General features: G+C 29.1%; 1 protein-coding gene across 1 annotated transcript in view; it reads left to right on the plus strand.

The window, feature by feature from the left end:
* The first annotated feature begins 8,402 nt into the window (after positions 1-8,402).
* The window catches only part of LOC116140464 (receptor-like protein 1), a 66,927-nt gene continuing 57,493 nt past the window's right edge, over positions 8,403-17,836 (plus strand). Inside the window, exon 1 of the mRNA XM_031426090.1 lies at positions 8,403-8,423. The gene's annotated coding sequence lies outside the window, so the exon portion shown is untranslated. The remainder of the gene's footprint in view (positions 8,424-17,836) is intronic.

A 17,836-nucleotide genomic window follows, 5' to 3' on the forward strand; every position in this document is an offset into this window, starting at 1 on the left:
GAAACATATATTTTGGATTTCAAATACTTTATACTACTAAGAATAGTTCAATTCAGAAAAATAACAATATGAAATTTGAGATTAAACTTAAAATGGATTTAAATATGCAATGACCATGGTTTTAATCTTTTCTTTTAGAAATTGTTATATTTGCCAGTGACAGGGATCCCATTGGCAATTGTGTTTTTACCTAGTTAAAAAAATAATAAATAAATTTGCAACAGTTTTAACATAACTATATCTTATCAAAGATTGATTTTAGATTGAAATTTTTATGTCCAATAAAAAAAAAATATTGATGCATGGTAGGTATGAACTTGACTGTTTTTGTTAAAATTATAAAATCTCCTCGATCAATTTCCTGAAAATCACCCTTCACATGCAAGAATTAGTAGCTAGCTTTATATCGTAAATGGGACAACTGAGGGGAGACTTGACCCTGAAACATTAAATTCTTCCAATACAGTTGAAAATATATAGATTGAATTAAATTCTACCAATAACAATTGAGAAAAACTGATGGATTAATGTGTGTATAGGTATAGAAAGACAATAGTTGTTGTGAGAAATTAATTTCTATTGTAAATGACTTGTTCCATAATTTTACCAGTACTCTAAGTCAATACAGTTGGAAAGTCAGCCAACATTAATTCAAAGTTGATATATTTATTGTTTCTTGTTCAAATTTTAGAATGCCTCATTAATTTCCTGGAATAAGCTCACACACATGCAACAATCTGTCCGTGTCAAGATGGGTCAAGCCATGTTATTGTGGTATATTAAAAAGATGTCTTACAGATTAGTTTCCTATCTTTTCAAAACAAACTCTAATTTCTCCCCTTTAAAAAGGCCAATTTATTCAATTTTAATTCCAAAATTCAATTCTTTACATTCATTTTCAAGGAGGAGACTTTGATAATTAAAGCACTGAGAGCTAAGAAAAGGGAAGAAGAAATAAATGAGAAAAATAGAATAAATATGTGCCATTGCATATTGGACTTTAGTTGGATAGACTCTACAGGAGGTCAGCTTATAATGATTTAAGAGCTTGATTTCCACCATCTACATCTTTTCTTCATTATACTTGTAAATGGTTTTTTTTCTTTTTTCTAAAATTATTCGATATATAATATTTATTTTATTTCACTTTAAACTTGATTTAACACTAGTATCTTTTGTAAATAGTTGTAAATGCTTTTCAATGTTCTTAAACTATGCTTTGGTAAAACATCTTGATAAATAATATTATGCAGGAACATTATTGAACAATAAATCAATGTAAAAGTCAATGGACTATTCAATGAAGCTTATTCAACGTCTCCTAATAAAAACAGTGTGCGATTGAAAATTGTATTGCATTGAAAAATCATTAAAGGAGGTCAAGTATGGAAATTGTAATAAAACTTTAAAAGAAAATAAAATTTGGTTACTTTGAAATGGATAGATCACTAAGAGGTCAAGCCGTGTTATATGGTTGCAATGTGTCTCACTAGCTTATTATCTTTCAGCAGTATCATCTATAAAACAAACTTATTTGGTTATGTTTAAATGTATTATAACAAGTATGTCAGTATGTAGTCATGCATACGTGTCTATTTAACGTGTTTGTTGTTGAATTTAGATATACAATAATAGATTTGCAACAAAAAAAAGTATAATAGTAATTCACTTTTCACAATAGATTTATAACAGTAATAATAACTTTTAGTATTGATCTAAGTCTTCTGATTTCTGAAAACAAAAAAAAATGTTCATGGAAAATGTTCTAATGGAAGAGAAAGAGACAATTGTTGTATTAACATTGACTCAAAGTCTTTTGAAACACGCAAATAGAATTGGAAAAATATACTAACTTCAATGAATAGTAAGAAAGGGTTGCTTTCATGAGGGTGAGCCTATTGCTTATTGTTATGCTTCAAATTTGAGTTAAAGAAATAAAATATAACTTAAATATATAGTTAAGTTAAGAGGAAACTATTCATTCTTTTTTAATTCCTTCTTTAAAATAAATACTGGTGTGGTGTAAAAAATTCAGTATTATCTTATATATCTTTCATCTTCTCAGATTTTTGTTCTCTAACTTTGGACTCAAAAAAAAGATTGTAAATACCAAAAAGATAAAAAAATGAAATTTCAGCATTATTTTTTTCCTCCAAATGGTAACTTTTGATTGGGATATTAAGAGCGGAGTGAGGCTTTACTTTTGAAGATCAAAGGGGAGGAAGCTAATTCAGGTGCTGGTAGGCTGGAAAATCTGGAGATTGACGAGAATGGAGAAAAACATGCTGGATTAAGCGGCTTGATCTGCAAATTTTAGAGGAAACCCTAGAACGAATGTTAGCTAGATTGATAGAGCATGAAGATGGCTTGAAAACGGTATATTACTTGGCTGATGACTCGCCGGAATCGCTAGTCGAAGATGTTGACTGATGATCAAATATACTAAAAAAACAAATTAAAATTTTATATTTTTATAGCATTTCAACTTTATTACGTTTATTTTCATTATGCAATAATGTGTTGAGACAAGTGAGGGAACATGAACCCGACTCAAAGTAGTAATTTTCTTTAAGTTAAGGAAGAAACATAATTGTTGGTAGAAAACAAAAAAATAATTTCTATCGAAAATGACCCGTTATGTCATAGCTTTAATTGAGTAGCTGACTGGAAAATTGACAAGTTGATTGAATTGATTTGAGTTTTACAATTTTATGGAAATATAAACGTTAATGATAAAATTTAAGGTGTAGGTAGTGTTATTTAACTTATAATGTTTTACTAAAAAAGGTATTAAACATGAAATAAATAAAGTAAAGATATATTGATTGATGCAAATTATCTCTTAAACAGAAAAATAAGCAAATATAATAATACCGTGAATTTTGAAAACTATTATTATTACAACAAATATGAAAAGTGAAATCATGTCATTTTTTAATAAAAAATTTAAATTAATAAATAAAAATAATAAATTTCATTGGTTTATCAATTCTAAAGGAGGAATTAACCCCTTTTTCTGAGCTGCTTTTTCTTTACCTTTTTTTAACCAAATTTATCTAATGAATTTTACAAGATGATAACGATAGGTTTAAAAAAAAAATACAATAATGAAAATACAATGATTTTATAATAACATTATTGAAAAAAATGACATTTATGATGGACTTGTATTAGCGAAAAAAAAACTTCTAAATAATTAATATAGTGAATTAACAATTATAATTTCAATCTATACAATTGAGATCCTATAAATCACAACATATTTTTAATATTCCAAGAGTGGGATTTTAATTATATTGTAAAGCCTTACAGATTTGTTTTGTTATAGAAAAAAGAAATTATTTAAATAACTTGTTGTGCCATAAGTGTTAACCAATTACATTGACTTGGAAAAGTGAAAGTGACGGTGGTCAATGCCACTAAAATTTAATCTTAAATAAAAAGAAAAGATTAATAAGAAAAACTATTTATATTTAAATTTATAATTTGTAATTAGATAAGATAAACTATAAGCTAAAATTTAATGTTTTTTTTACTATTAATATAAATGTCTATCTGATGCTTGAGACTGAGAGTTGATTAGGTATTACTACATAAAATTAAGAGTATAAAAAAAAAGGAAAAAAAAAACTTATTACTGGAAAAGACAAGAAATCCAAACAGAAGTTGGTGCCTTTTTGTATAAATAGCATAGAAGTAGTGTGTTGGAGTCACAAAGCTTGAGTGTATTAAGAGATGGATTGTAAATGGTTTCGGGTGTTCTTAATGATGTTGGTTTCTTTAGAGAGGGGTGTTGGGAGGAAGAGAGAACTGCTCTCTTGCAACTTAAACATTTCTTCCCTAATCATTATGGGTATCTTTACAATGGGTGGAGAATTCAGAGTGTTGTAGATGGGAACGTGTTATGTGTGACAATAACACTGGAAGTCATTGAACTCGATCTTGGATGTAAGGATTTGAATTTGGGAGAGTGGTATCTAATGCTTCTTTGTTTTCTCCCTTCCAACAGCTACAATCTTTAATTAAGGGCAACAATATAGCTGGTTGTATTGAGAACGCAAGGTCAATTGTCTTCTCCCTTTAACTTAATTTATTTCTATATTTAGGTTTATGTTTAATTTCCAGTAAATTATTTGCATCTAGCAGTACCATATGATTTAATAAATGATTCACTATTACAAATTCCTCAAAATCTCTCATTTACTATTAAACTTGAGGATTTCAACATTCATGGACTTGTTAATTTTTGATTATTGATTTATGTTTTCAATATTTTGTGGTAATTTGTGATATATTATATGATAATATGCATGAAGCAATTTATTCGCTTGAAAATGATTTAGTATTTACAGGTTTTGAGAGGCTATCAGGTTAAGTAACTGAAGGAATTGAATTTAAATGTCAACAACTTCAACAATAGATCTTATCATATCTAGTTGGTCTCCTCATTAAAGTATTTGTATCTATATGAAAATAGATTTAAAGGAGCTGTTAATATTGAAGGTAATAAGACTAGCTTCTCATCTTAATTTCAACCATTAATTGTTTGTGAATTTCTAATAAACTGGGTTTAAATTATATATATAAAAGAGTTTAACATTGTGAAATTGTTTAATCTTTTTCAGGGTACATTCTTTGACAGAAGTGTGGATATGAGACTCCAATAAGATTGAGTATTTTGTTACCCCAAAGGTAATAAGTAATATATTTGTGACATGATCACAATGTTACACGCTTATTTGGAGTAAGTACAAGTCTCATCAAACCACATAGTTTTTTCCCAAACAAACATATCACAACCGTTTAAAAACGTCTCAGTATTTATAAAACCAGCAAAAGCCCCACTTATTGTCTCGTGCCTGTCAGATTCAGTTTTGAAAACCAGTCAGCAGAAAATGTTTCACTTATTACCAGAACACCACACAATATACTACTTTTTAATGGGTATGAACTTATGAACTAAACAAGGAGGTTATTTAGGAATGATGTAGAATAGAATAATAAGCCAAAGTGCAAGCATTATGAGACATTCACGCTCCTTTGAAGGGAGTGGACCACACATCACCAACTAAGATTGCAAAGCCTTTTTAAGGTTGAAAATTCCCATTTTCACCTGTTAGAAGATTTTTAATGAAATCAAATTGTAGAAATTAAGATTTTAAATAATTATAAATATCTTAAAATTCTTCACTAGTTCACTCCTATAATAACATCTTATTCGGATATAAACTGAATAATTGAATGGGTTTATACAATATCAAGGTAATTTAGCTAGCTCTCATTCTCACAATTTCAACGTTTTTTTTTTTTTTTTTCTTTTTTTTTTTTTTTTTTTTGTGAATTTACAATATAATTGGACTTTTTAGATTAAATATGAAACATTTTTTTTGGGAAATTTTTTGACTATTTCAGGTTTGAATAACTTGGAGGTTTTGATTTAGTACTAACAACCTAAACAATAGCATATTATTTCTTGGGTATCTCTCTTCATTAAAATCTTTGAATCTGAATATACTGGATTGACGGGATGCTGATGTTCAGGAGTTTGATCATTCCTCATGTCTTTTAATGATAAATTTTTATTAAGTTTTTAATTTTTTCCTGCGGACAATCCTTGAAAAACTTAGAGGAGCTATACATGGGTTGGAATAGGATTGACAAATTTGGTCAACTCTAAAGTAGTCAATTCATTTCATCACACAAGGCCCATAACCAAACTTAAGTAATAATATTTAATGACTTTATTTCTAATCAAATTCATTTCATCAACACAATCTTTGAGAATGTTATGCTAGTGATGCCCCAGCTATGTAAAATTATTTTTACATTATCATTTTCTAAAATTAAAATGAAAAATCAATTATATATTGTGGTATTGAAAACAGTTTGTCGTAATTATGAAATAGGTATAATTGAATATTTAGTATATTTTAAAATAAATGCATTTGACAATTTTAACTTGAAAATGTAGGGTATTTTTGTTTATTTAAAAAAAAAAATATTTTCTAAGTACTATAAATATATTTTGAAAATTACGAACTTAATCTGAGCTTAATTCTTTTTTTTTTGAAAAAAAAAATCTGAATCTTGATTTCCAAACTGTCTAGCAAAAAATTTTTTTTTATTTTTCTAAATTCAAAAAATAAATTATTTTTTATGAAAAAAGACTAAGTGAATACTAGAACCATTAAAACCAAAGCATTAATAAAAAATTTGAAAATATAATTCTTGAGGTTAATACTAATTCTTTTTATAAAAGAAAAAATCTGTTTCATAAGTCTTATACTATAGCAATAAATTTTCTAATTTTCTGTAAATTCATAAATCTTTATACTCAAAATTATATATGAAAGAATTTAACCTTGTGAAATTGTTAATCTTTCTTTGGGTTACATTCTTTGAAAAAGTTGGACCATGACCTGTAATGAGATTGACCAATTGTCAGCCCCAAGGTTTAATTAGGAGACTTTTAACTTTGTGTGAGACTTATATAAAGAAATATCTAGAATAGTTTTATAAAATATTATTTTATAATTTTCTTAAATAAAAATGAAAAATATTTTGTTCATGTTAATGAATTTTTACATTTGACTGAAAATTGCAGGGAAAAAAGGATTTATCATGTTCTGATATTTTTTTTTGTTAAATTCCAAATAAAATTCTTGAGTTCAATTTTTTTTTTAAAAAAAAAATTCTCTAAATCTTTATTTTCAAATACACTTTCTAGTTTATTTTTAGTTTTTTAAATTACAAAATAAGAATGATTTGAAAGAAAGAAAAAATGAAGTTGTGATTGTTTTATAATTTAATTAATCCAAAAAAAAATTTTATATTGTATTTACTAATTTATCCTTATATATTAATGAATTATATATAGCCATTATATCATTATATATAATCGTTTTAGTATTACATATTAATTGACGTAATATGGCTCTTGTATTAAAATCTTTATTTTAGGCCACATTTAATTAATTGACAATATTAAGGCAGTATTATTACTTTATTATGAATATTATATTATTTAAACATTAATTATAAGTTAATTATAATATTAATAGAAAATATAAACATATTCTTAAATATAAATATAAACAAGTAATTTGACTTTTAAAATTAATATATGAAACAGTTTACTCTTGTAAATTGTTTGACTATTTTCATGTTGAGTAATTTGGAGGTTATGGATTTAAGTGGTAACAACCTCAGCAATAGCATATTATCATCTTGATGGATTAAAATTTTCTTCATTAAAATCTTTGTATTCTAAGAGATATGGATTGAATGGAACTGTTGATGTTGAAGGTAAGTTTGATAAAATTCCTAATGTCTTCTTATGATCAATTTTTAATTAACTCTGTTTCATTTTTCTAATTATGTTCCTTGAAAACTTAGAGGAGTTGTACATGGGACGGGAATAAGATGACAAATTTGTCAATTCCAAGGTATTCCATCACTAAACTTTAATAATATTAATCAATTAATTTATAAACTCTCAAATTCTACCGATGAGTGTATTTGAAAACAGTTTTCATATTAATGAAATATTAAATAAATAGTAATGCTACAATAGGTATATTTACAAATTAAAAAGAAATTCTTGAGTTTAATTTTCTTTTTTCTTTTTTAAGAAAAAAAAGTTCATCAAATCTTGATTCACAAACTGTCTAGCAAAAAAATTTTTCTTTTTAAATTCGAAAAATAGAGAATTATTTTTATTAAGAGAAAGACACAAGTTAGTTTCTATAACCATTAAGCCCATAATGTTATTTGTATGTTTTTAGTTCTCTTTTTATTTTTTTTCAAAATGCACAGCACAATTTTTGAGGTTAATATATTTCTTTTTATAAAAGAAAAAATTGTGTTTCGTAAATCTTTGTACTCCAGCTGTAAAAACATATTATTTTATTTTATTTTATTTTATTTGCAAAATATGGAATTGAGTTTTAGGAAAAAATGAATTCCTTTGTAAAATCTATTCCTTGCATTACATTGAAGACTGTTCATTATAATTCAGTTTTTTAACTTACAGATTATAGAGGCTTGAAGAAGTTGAATACCCTTTCTCTACAGAGTGGTATTGAAACCATTGATGCAACTATTTTTCTACAGTCAACATTGAGGTTGTTCCCATTCTAAAGACACTTGACCTTTCATATAATGTTTTAATTCGAACAATGATTACTCAAGGTAAGAAATAAGTTAAGTTATGTGTTGAAATAAAGTTGTTGACAATTTGTCAATACTTACCACATCATTTAATTTGTCTTGCTTAACAGAGTTGCATAATTTGAACCATTGGAAGAATTGAACTTGGATGAGTCAAAGCTCCATATAAGTTTCTACAAACTGTTGCAACTTGTGCTTCACTGAAACATTTGTCAATGATCGGTTGTAACTCAATGGCATCTCAGAAGTTCAAGGTAAATTCAAGATTAGTTTCATTTGCATAATTTTATATAAGATAATGTTTAAACTTAATCCTAGATATTAAAATTTGTTTTCAATTTGGGGAGAAACACCTCGTATTGTTCTCATGATTAATAGTTATCAATAAAAATTTTGTATATATAGAAATTATATTCAAGTTAGATGCAGAAAAAAAATGAAATTTACAAAAATGAGATCAAATATTAATCTATGCATATTGAAAATTAATTTTCTTTTTTATATATATTCTAGATTTGGGAATTCTAAAAATAGATCAATATTTATATTTAATGGAGCAGACTTTTAATTAGCCTTAAATGTGGCCATAAAATATTGAAAGGGTAGTAACTTTCCTCTTTTGGAATGGATTGGATTGAATTCCTTTTACTGTTTAATCCACCTCATTTATCTTTAAAAATAACAAAAATGTGTAGTATTCTACAAATTTTGAACTTTATTCTAGTTACTAAAATTTCTTTCAATAGTAGATAAAAAACACTTGCCGGTGCTCTTAATGATTTATCAGCTATGAACAAATTTTATATGCATAGAATATTGATGTTCAATCAAAGTTAGATAAGGAGAAAATGAATGAATATAATGTATATCAATGGTAATTCTTGTCTATTAAACTTTGGGTAAGAAATTCCGAGAATATTTATATTTATATTTAAGAGAGTAAGCATTACCTACCCTAAAGTCTAAATCTTTGCCATACGATATCTAAGTGGAACTTTACCATTCAAGTCCACCCTATTTATCTTAAGAAGAATTTAATACTTTTAGAAAAGTTAATATGATTTTAATATGAGTAGTTTCATAATTTCAAATTTTGGAACATTTTGCTCATGATATTACAAAAATCATGTCAATATTGTAGGTCCTATTAATTTCAAGAGTTAGAAGTTTATTATGAACGGACTACTTTCAACAATAGTTTCGTCAAATCATTAGACCGATAGCTACTCTGAAGAAGTTATCATTGCAGAATGGTGGAGCAATGGCACATTACATGATCAAGGTTAGTGATTTCTCCCCGTCTTTTTCTCTTCCATGCTCATGACTTTTTTTTTTCTTTTATGATTCTTATGCTTTATTTTATTATTTTTTTATTAGCATGATGTCATAATTGCATTTATGTTATAAAGTTAGATAAAAAATTTAAAAATTATAACGATATCTAAAATATACGTAGCTCATAAATTGACCGTATCAAAATACCATTTGTTCCAATAATTGTAGTTGTTTAAAAAATTATGGAATATCTAGAAATTACACAAAGTCTGATTTTCATTATCATAACCAATAAAGAAAAAATAAGTTGATCCTTTTCTTAGATAAAAAATAAAGAAAACAATTTACAAATATTATGATTTATTACAAAATCACTTGCATTTTTAGGCTGAAGTGAAATTAAAAAGTGAGAAATTGACATTAGACATTCATATCTCAGCTATAATGCTTTACGGATACTTTGCCTTCGTGCTTAGCCATAATTTTTGATAATTCAAGGAAATGTTTTATTCAGGTTGTGTGAGATGGTGCATTTGAAGAGTTAGATATTAGCTATAATGCTTACGGATACATTGTCTCCGTGCTTAGCCAATTTGACTTCACTTCAATCATTAGATATATCTTCCAATCAAATTATTGGAAACCTCTCAGGTTTGTGTGAGATGGTGCATCTAGAAGAGTATATATCAGCTATAATGCTTTAGGGGATACATTGCCTCCGATGCTTAGCCAATTTGACTTCACTTCAATCTGATATTCTTCCAATCAAATTATGGAAACCTCTAGTTTGTGAGTGGTGCATCTAGAAGAGTTTATATCAGCTATAATGCTTTAGGGATACATTGCCTCCATGCTTAGCCAATTTGACTTCACTTCATTATTAGATATATCTTCCAATCAAATTCTTGAAACCTTTCAGTTTGTGTGAGATGGTGCATCTGGAAGAGTTAAATATTGGCTATAATGCTTTACGGGATACATGCCTTCATGCTTAGCCAATTTGGACTTCACTCAATGTTAGATATATCTTCAAGCAAATTTTGGAACATCTCTTCATCTCCCCTTAGATATGATATCTCTTAGAGTCCTCCGAAATTTCAAACAATCCTCCAAATCCCAATTTCACTATCACCACTCTACAACCTATCAAAATCATAGAATTCGAGAGCTACAATAACCAGATGTATAGAACAATGCCACATTCTTTGACCCCAAAATTCCAATTAAATTACATCCTTTGTCTGGTTATGGATATGGTGCTACATTTCCGAGATTTCTTTATCATCAATATGATTTGCAGAAGTTGATCTGTCTGACATCAATTGAATGGAGAATTCCCAAATTGGTTGATAAGAACAATACAAAATTGGAAGACTTTATCTATCAAATAATTCTCTTTCTGGGCTTTTTTTTAGTGCCAACACATTTCACAGAATTTAACAACATTAGATATCTCCATCAATTCCTTCAGTGGACAAATTCCATTGAAGTTGGCGCATTTTTCCCGAGTCTATGTCGTTAAACATTTCCAGAAATGCTTGAATGGCAGCATTCCCTCTTCTTTGGAGATATGAGCTCATTGGAAAGGTTGGATCTATACACAATCAGTTGTTGGTGAAATACCTGAGCACTTAATATAGGTTGTTTTTTATCTAAGATATCTTGTGTTAAAACAATAGTTTGGACGGTCCTGTATTCTCCCAAAATAATTAACTTGACAAACTTGGTGTCGTTTATACCGGATAGTAACTAACTTCATTGGAAAGATCCTATAAATGTCTCTAATTGTTTCACTATGTCGAGTGAGCTGTGAGCTGTCGTCCTGACTGTCCAGTTATATGCCAGTGAAGCTGTGTAGTGATAAAAGTTCACGTGGGATATGAAACATTCTGGTTCTTTTGAGATTGAAGAAAGGAAGGAAAAAGAGTCAAACAGAGAGGTAAAGAAGTTAATTTGCGAATCTGTGTGTTCTTTTTTGCAAAGAAGATTAAATTATAATATCTATATCACTTTTTATGTCAGCCCTGAAATATCAAAGTCTGGCAAAACCAGCCACTTCAGGTACAGTAAAATTGACTATCATATTGGCGTGGCATTTCCAAAATGATGGTAACCCTGCAAAACTAAAATATATTTTAAAATATAGTACTTACAGAAAAAAATAATATTTGGCATCTAGGAAAACAATATACTTTTACGTCAATTTGAATTAATTAAGCCAAAATAAGCATTAAAGAAAAACACAATCGATTACAAAAACACGAGATAAAACTAACAAGTGTTTCACTCGAGTGTCTCTCTGAAGATAGATGTACAAGAAGCAAGTTGTACATGCATCATTAGGCAATCGGGACTTTGTTTCGGGTCTAAATTTGATCATCACCTCAGTATCTATTTCAGCTTTGTTATGTTCAGCCCCGAAAATATCAGTCATGGCAAAACCAATTACTTCCGGTTCAGTAAATACACTTCACATGAGCATAAGGACCAAAGGCCCAACTGTTGCATGTTCCAAAAGATGGTAAACCCTGCAAACTAAAATATATTTAAAAATATAGTACTTACAGACAAAAAAGTATTTGGCATCTGAGGAAAAACCAATATACTTTTAATGTCCATTTGAATTAATTAAAGCCAAAACAAGCTTTACATCAACTCTTCTTTGAGTGCAGAAAATAAATTTCACAACTACAATTACCTTTAACCCTGCCAAAATTGATATGATATACAAACTGAATTTTTTCCAGGTGAGCAGCTACAAAACCCAAACCAAGTGGTAGATAGAAATAGCAACCACAGAAGAAGAAATACTGTAGACTCACACCCTCCCTTTGTGAAGATATTCTCGAATTGTAGTAACCAAACCCTAGGGATCGAAGAGAAGGACATACCTATTAATGAAAAACAGAGAATCTTTTCTTACTTCTTAACAGAAAAGACCTTTTTATATGTACAAAATGGTGATCCAAGTGAAAAAGGATCTTGATCATGTGATTGTACAGAAAACTAACCAATAAAGGAAAAGATGTTGTCGGATCAACGCATCTTCAGCACTATTTTTACTAACAACTGAACTCTTCCTGAAGTCAGAACAACTAAAAGCGGGAGAATTTCAAACGGCGGATAACTTCTTTTAACCAAAGTTTGCCAATAACAGAGTACAAACAAAAGCTTCATTTCTTTACGTCAGTTCCCTTTTTATAACAGCAGCATTAGTCCTTTTGGATTTAATTTTGAGCAGCTTGCTCATGTCCTAATTGTCCCTCAAGCAAATCAAAATTGACTTCAGACTTAGCCAAAGAAAGATAACACACTTCCATCATAAAATACCAGTACTTCAGTTTCTATCAAAATACAATATCACTCAGTAAACTTCAACCCAATTATATAAAAAAAAAAAAAAAAAAAAAAATCCTTACACTTCTTATAAAAAAAACACCAACCTGCAGTAGCAATACACATCAGGTTACCAATACTTTAACTTCTATCAAACATACCAAAGAACTTCAATCTCCTAATTAATCCTTAACTTCTTATCAAAAATACCAATATTCAGTAGCAATTAACACACACCATACTTCAACTTCTATCATCACACCACAAGACTTCAATCTTCTTATCAAACACACTAAACACTGCATCATAATCACCATATCAAACCACAATACTACATCAACAACACTGCAAGTGTTTCAAAACTACATCAGCAACAATCTTGTATCAACACACCAAATTCCTTCTTCAACTTCTTATTAATCATAAATCTTGTTCCTCAAAGCACGTTTGGATGACTGTAACATCGTCCTCAGATGAACTTGCATTTGAGGAGACAAAGAAGACTCATCAAATTAAAAGAAGGGGAAGTAGAACACCTGAACAGGAAGAATGGTGAAGATCTCTTAACCACTAAACCGAGGACCGGAGAGTGGTAGTAGGAAGATCAGCAGTTTGAAACTTATAGAGACATATGAACAGTCAGACATTAGAGGCAACCATTCTCACCAAATGAACATCATCTCTGTGTTTTGTGTGAGCATGGAAGAATGGATTAGAAGCTAGAGCACCAGCACTAGTGTTATCACACCAAGTATGGAGTGGCAGTGACAGAGATATTGAGTTCCTAAAACAGTGTTTGCATCCATGCAACCTCAATAGAAGCCTGTGCAAGTGCCAGATATTCACTTCAGCGGATGAGAGCGCAACAACATGTCTTGGAACTCCCATTGAACTAGATTGGAGAAATACTGCCCAATCAGCATCCACATACCCTTCAAGCTTTAATTCTCCTCCAGATTGTAATGCAGACCATAATCAGCAGTACATATCAAACCCCTCAATACTACATCAACAACACTGCAAGTGTTTAACACTACACCAGCAAAAATTTTGTATCAACACACCAAATCCTTATCATAAACTTTTACCTTTAAACAAATGAAAGACAATTCAGTGCGATGTTGTTTCAATTTTCTTCATTTTCACAAGGAACATCACCAGTAAAGACTTCTAAGATATGGCACTTATGCAACAAATCTATCAGATGTTAATAGCTCAAGTAATTAGCAGAAATACTTATATTGAAAATACTACCGGATGCCTGAAGCAGTCCATAGATTTCCATTAACTATCTAAGCTTTCATCACAACCACAATTTGCCTGTCACATGTATAGGAAATCGCATATAACAGCTTAGATTCCCACTATATAGTTTAAATATTTCACGCTAGTGAAAAAAAGTATGGAGTAAGCACCTAAATGCATGACAATAAATGAAATTATTATAAACCTTCTAATTAAAAAAAAAAAATTATGAAAGCACCGATACCATTTGATTTGAAAATCTCCTATGCTAAAATAATCTATTGCTCTTAACTTTGAAATTTACCAATAACATTAGCCACAAATGTTGTTCTAATTCATTTGGAATCTACTGCTGTTATTACAAATTTAATTAGTATCTCAACTTTTACTACTCACCACAAGACAAAACTTCCATACACAAACTCGAATCCTGAGAGCTATCTCAAAATAAGCAAAAACGGAGTACTCACCAAATCCTGTCTTATGTTCATAATCTTAGTCATCTAATTATTTTTTCTACTACTCACCATGAAAGGAGCTCAATTACAAAAAATGACCCTAACAGCACTCTCAAGATACTAAACTGAGAAAACAATCATATCAGAATTTTGTCCTATGTAACAAAGCAAAAAGACAGGGCATCATGTTTGTCAGATGAATCCTAAACTAAACAGATAAAAATCTTAATTAATATGAAGTACATGATATCAATATTTTTTCCCATACAGACAGAAAAAGAATCAAAACAATCCAATTCAAAAACTAAAAAAATACCCATCCAGACTAATAAGATAAGCTAATCCAATTCAAAAAACTCATCCAGAGTAAGTTTAAATAAGCTGATGCAATTCACAAAGAAAAACAAGTTAAGCACATCAAGACTCACCTTCTTTACGCAGAAAGAAGTTTCGAGCACAACAATCTTGCACTCTCATGAAAGCACCACATCCAAAGAGTTGAGCATAGAAAACTTTAGCACAAAGCAAGCAGACAAATAAATCCTACAGTAGCAACAGGTTACACAATTCTAAAAACATTCATCATTCTTATCAAAATAAATTCTACAGAACATCTTTTAAGAGCACCATAAGTCATATAAAAAAAGCGGGTTAATTATTCATTATATAAAAATAGAGAACAAAACTACTGTAGCAAAGTAATATAAATTATCAGAAACTATTCATTGTAAAATTTTTATCAAATGTTCATATAATTAACAGAAAAATGGATTGGTTCGGATCAGAATATATATTTTTATTTAGAGCAATACAATTTAATTGCGTAGAATATGTAATGCTCTATACAATAAAAATCCACAGCTAAACAACATAAGGTCAAGAACACGTACCGATAACCAACAAATAACAATGTACCTTAACATTTCCAGCTCTTTGATCGCCTCCTTAGGCTCAGCTGCAAAAAAAAAAAAAGTTGTGGCTCCAGAAATGAACCGAGACATGGTGCAAATACAACATCACTTTTTTCACTGCTTCCACGGGTCTTATGATCAGAAAACAAGCCCTCAACAGAATAGCTGCTTCCTTTTTGAACAATAACAGCATCTGAGCTTTTCGATGCAAGTCGAATCCGATGGTCTCTGGACGCTGAGACCTAAAAGAAAGGGAAGGAGACAACGGCAAAGGAGCTCGGGGACGACGGGGAAAGAGGATCTAGGGGATGCAATAAACTTAAATGAAAAAAATGATGTTAGGGATTTCAAAACTGGGAAAATGGGGTGAACTGTTGAAGACTTTGTTGTACGTACCCTCATTAGTTTCCAAAATATACAATATATACCGACACAATATCATTTAACTCCCTTATGTTGAACGCTTTATTTTAAACCTTCAGAATCAGTTTTAATTTAAATATCAATATACCATTTTTAATTAAATTATCAACATAGCATTCAAATTACTAAAAATTATCAACATATTTTTTTATCATATATAAAACATTATATTATTAAGATAATCAATTATCAGTTTTTTTTCATATCTTACTGAAACCAAATCTAGTGTAAAGTTATTAATAATATTATTCTAAATAAGATTTTTAGATTTTTATTATCATCATGTGATATTTTAGTCTTTTTTACATCTTTGAGCCAACAATTAACAATTGCAGCAAAAAATGATGAATAATTTGCAATTATGCCGATATATTATTACAAATCACACATAATTTCATCTCGATTGAATAAGTTTCTAGAGTTGTGTGCTTCTCTTCTTTTCATTCTTAATGTAAGTTTTCGTAAACCATATTAATTTATCTTATAATAGTGTGATTGGTGATTTATTACACTATAAATACAATTATATACTATATTAAAGACATAAAGAACCCATATACTAATATCTCTAGAAAATATGTTAAAAAAATAAATTACTGAAAAAATAAATGAGGCCAATTATTAACATAACTCAAAGTCTCCTCAAACAGATGAAAATGTGCTGTGAATAAAACAACATTGATCCAGCGTTTGACTTGGAATAGTATTGTAACATTGACTGAAGATGACAACCTGGTCAATTATTGAATACACCGAACCAAATTGACCTAATAATTAAGGTACGCATAATCTTTATCTTACATTTATTAGTCGTTAAATAATTGACTAATATTTACTAATTTATCTTACATTATTATATAAGTATATATAGCAATTATGTCATATATAATTATTTTATTATAGTATATACCATATTAATTGACGTTAATTTAATTCTAGTATTAAGCTACTTATCTTAGGAATCATTCAGTTATTGATCCTAATTAAGGTAAGTAGTAATTACTTTATTTATGATTATATTTTTTAAACATTAATATAAAGTTAATATTATAATTTAACAAAATATAAACCAATTATCTTATAGTGGGGGATTTAAATTGGAGAAATACATGAAAAGCTTTGGAATATTTTTCTAAGCATATTTTATTATGAAAAATTAATTAAAAATTTATTCACTATTTGATGAAAGTCTCCATTCTGTTGTTAACCCAACTGATCAAATAATTGCTTACTATTTTATTGACACTGTGTTTTGTTTTATACGCATAAATATAATATGTTTATATCCTGTGATGTTAGTGAAAAGGGTGATCGAGTTCAGGTATCCTAGATTTTTGGAGGAATCGGAAATCGGCAGTTCTTGAAATTAGGAATCGAAATCAAACCAAACCGATCGATATAGTTTGTTCTGATTTTGATTGGGTACCTAGATAATCACATGTTTCGGTTTCGGTTCCGATCCCAGGGTACCATGGGATAATTTTAGTGGTCCCTGTAACCTTTACAAAAGGACAAAAAAATTTGAAAATTTACATTACCCCCATTTTTGTTTAATATCATAACAATATAACTGTTTTCCTGATCAATTAATTTCAAATAATAATATATAAATAGTCTACTTTTAATATATAATGTAAGATCTATTATACAATATACAATATTCATAGCTTTTGATATCCAAATCCAAACTGTTCACTAGTATCAGTGGGCGGTAAACTAGCATGTTGCTTTATGTCCCATTGCCCTCTTCCCAAGCTGACTTCGCACGATTTGCTGCAAAGAAATGGACGCGTGTGAGCTCCATATCATGTGGCAGGTCTGACGTGTGCGTGTTGCTCTGACGGGAGCAGGTCGCCCTTCACACGATTTTCCCACGTCAGCCCTTTATTTTCCCAGGCATAACACTTACTATGCTCATTAGTTTAAACTTATCGTATAACAATTTGACGTGTCTAATTCCTTTAGAATTTTCAAACCGCATGGTGATTGAGAGCTTGGATCTCTCCTACAACAACTTGA

Source organism: Pistacia vera, unplaced genomic scaffold, assembly GCF_008641045.1.
Source record: "Pistacia vera cultivar Batoury unplaced genomic scaffold, PisVer_v2 Contig111, whole genome shotgun sequence".
NCBI classification, from domain to species: Eukaryota; Viridiplantae; Streptophyta; class Magnoliopsida; order Sapindales; family Anacardiaceae; genus Pistacia; species Pistacia vera.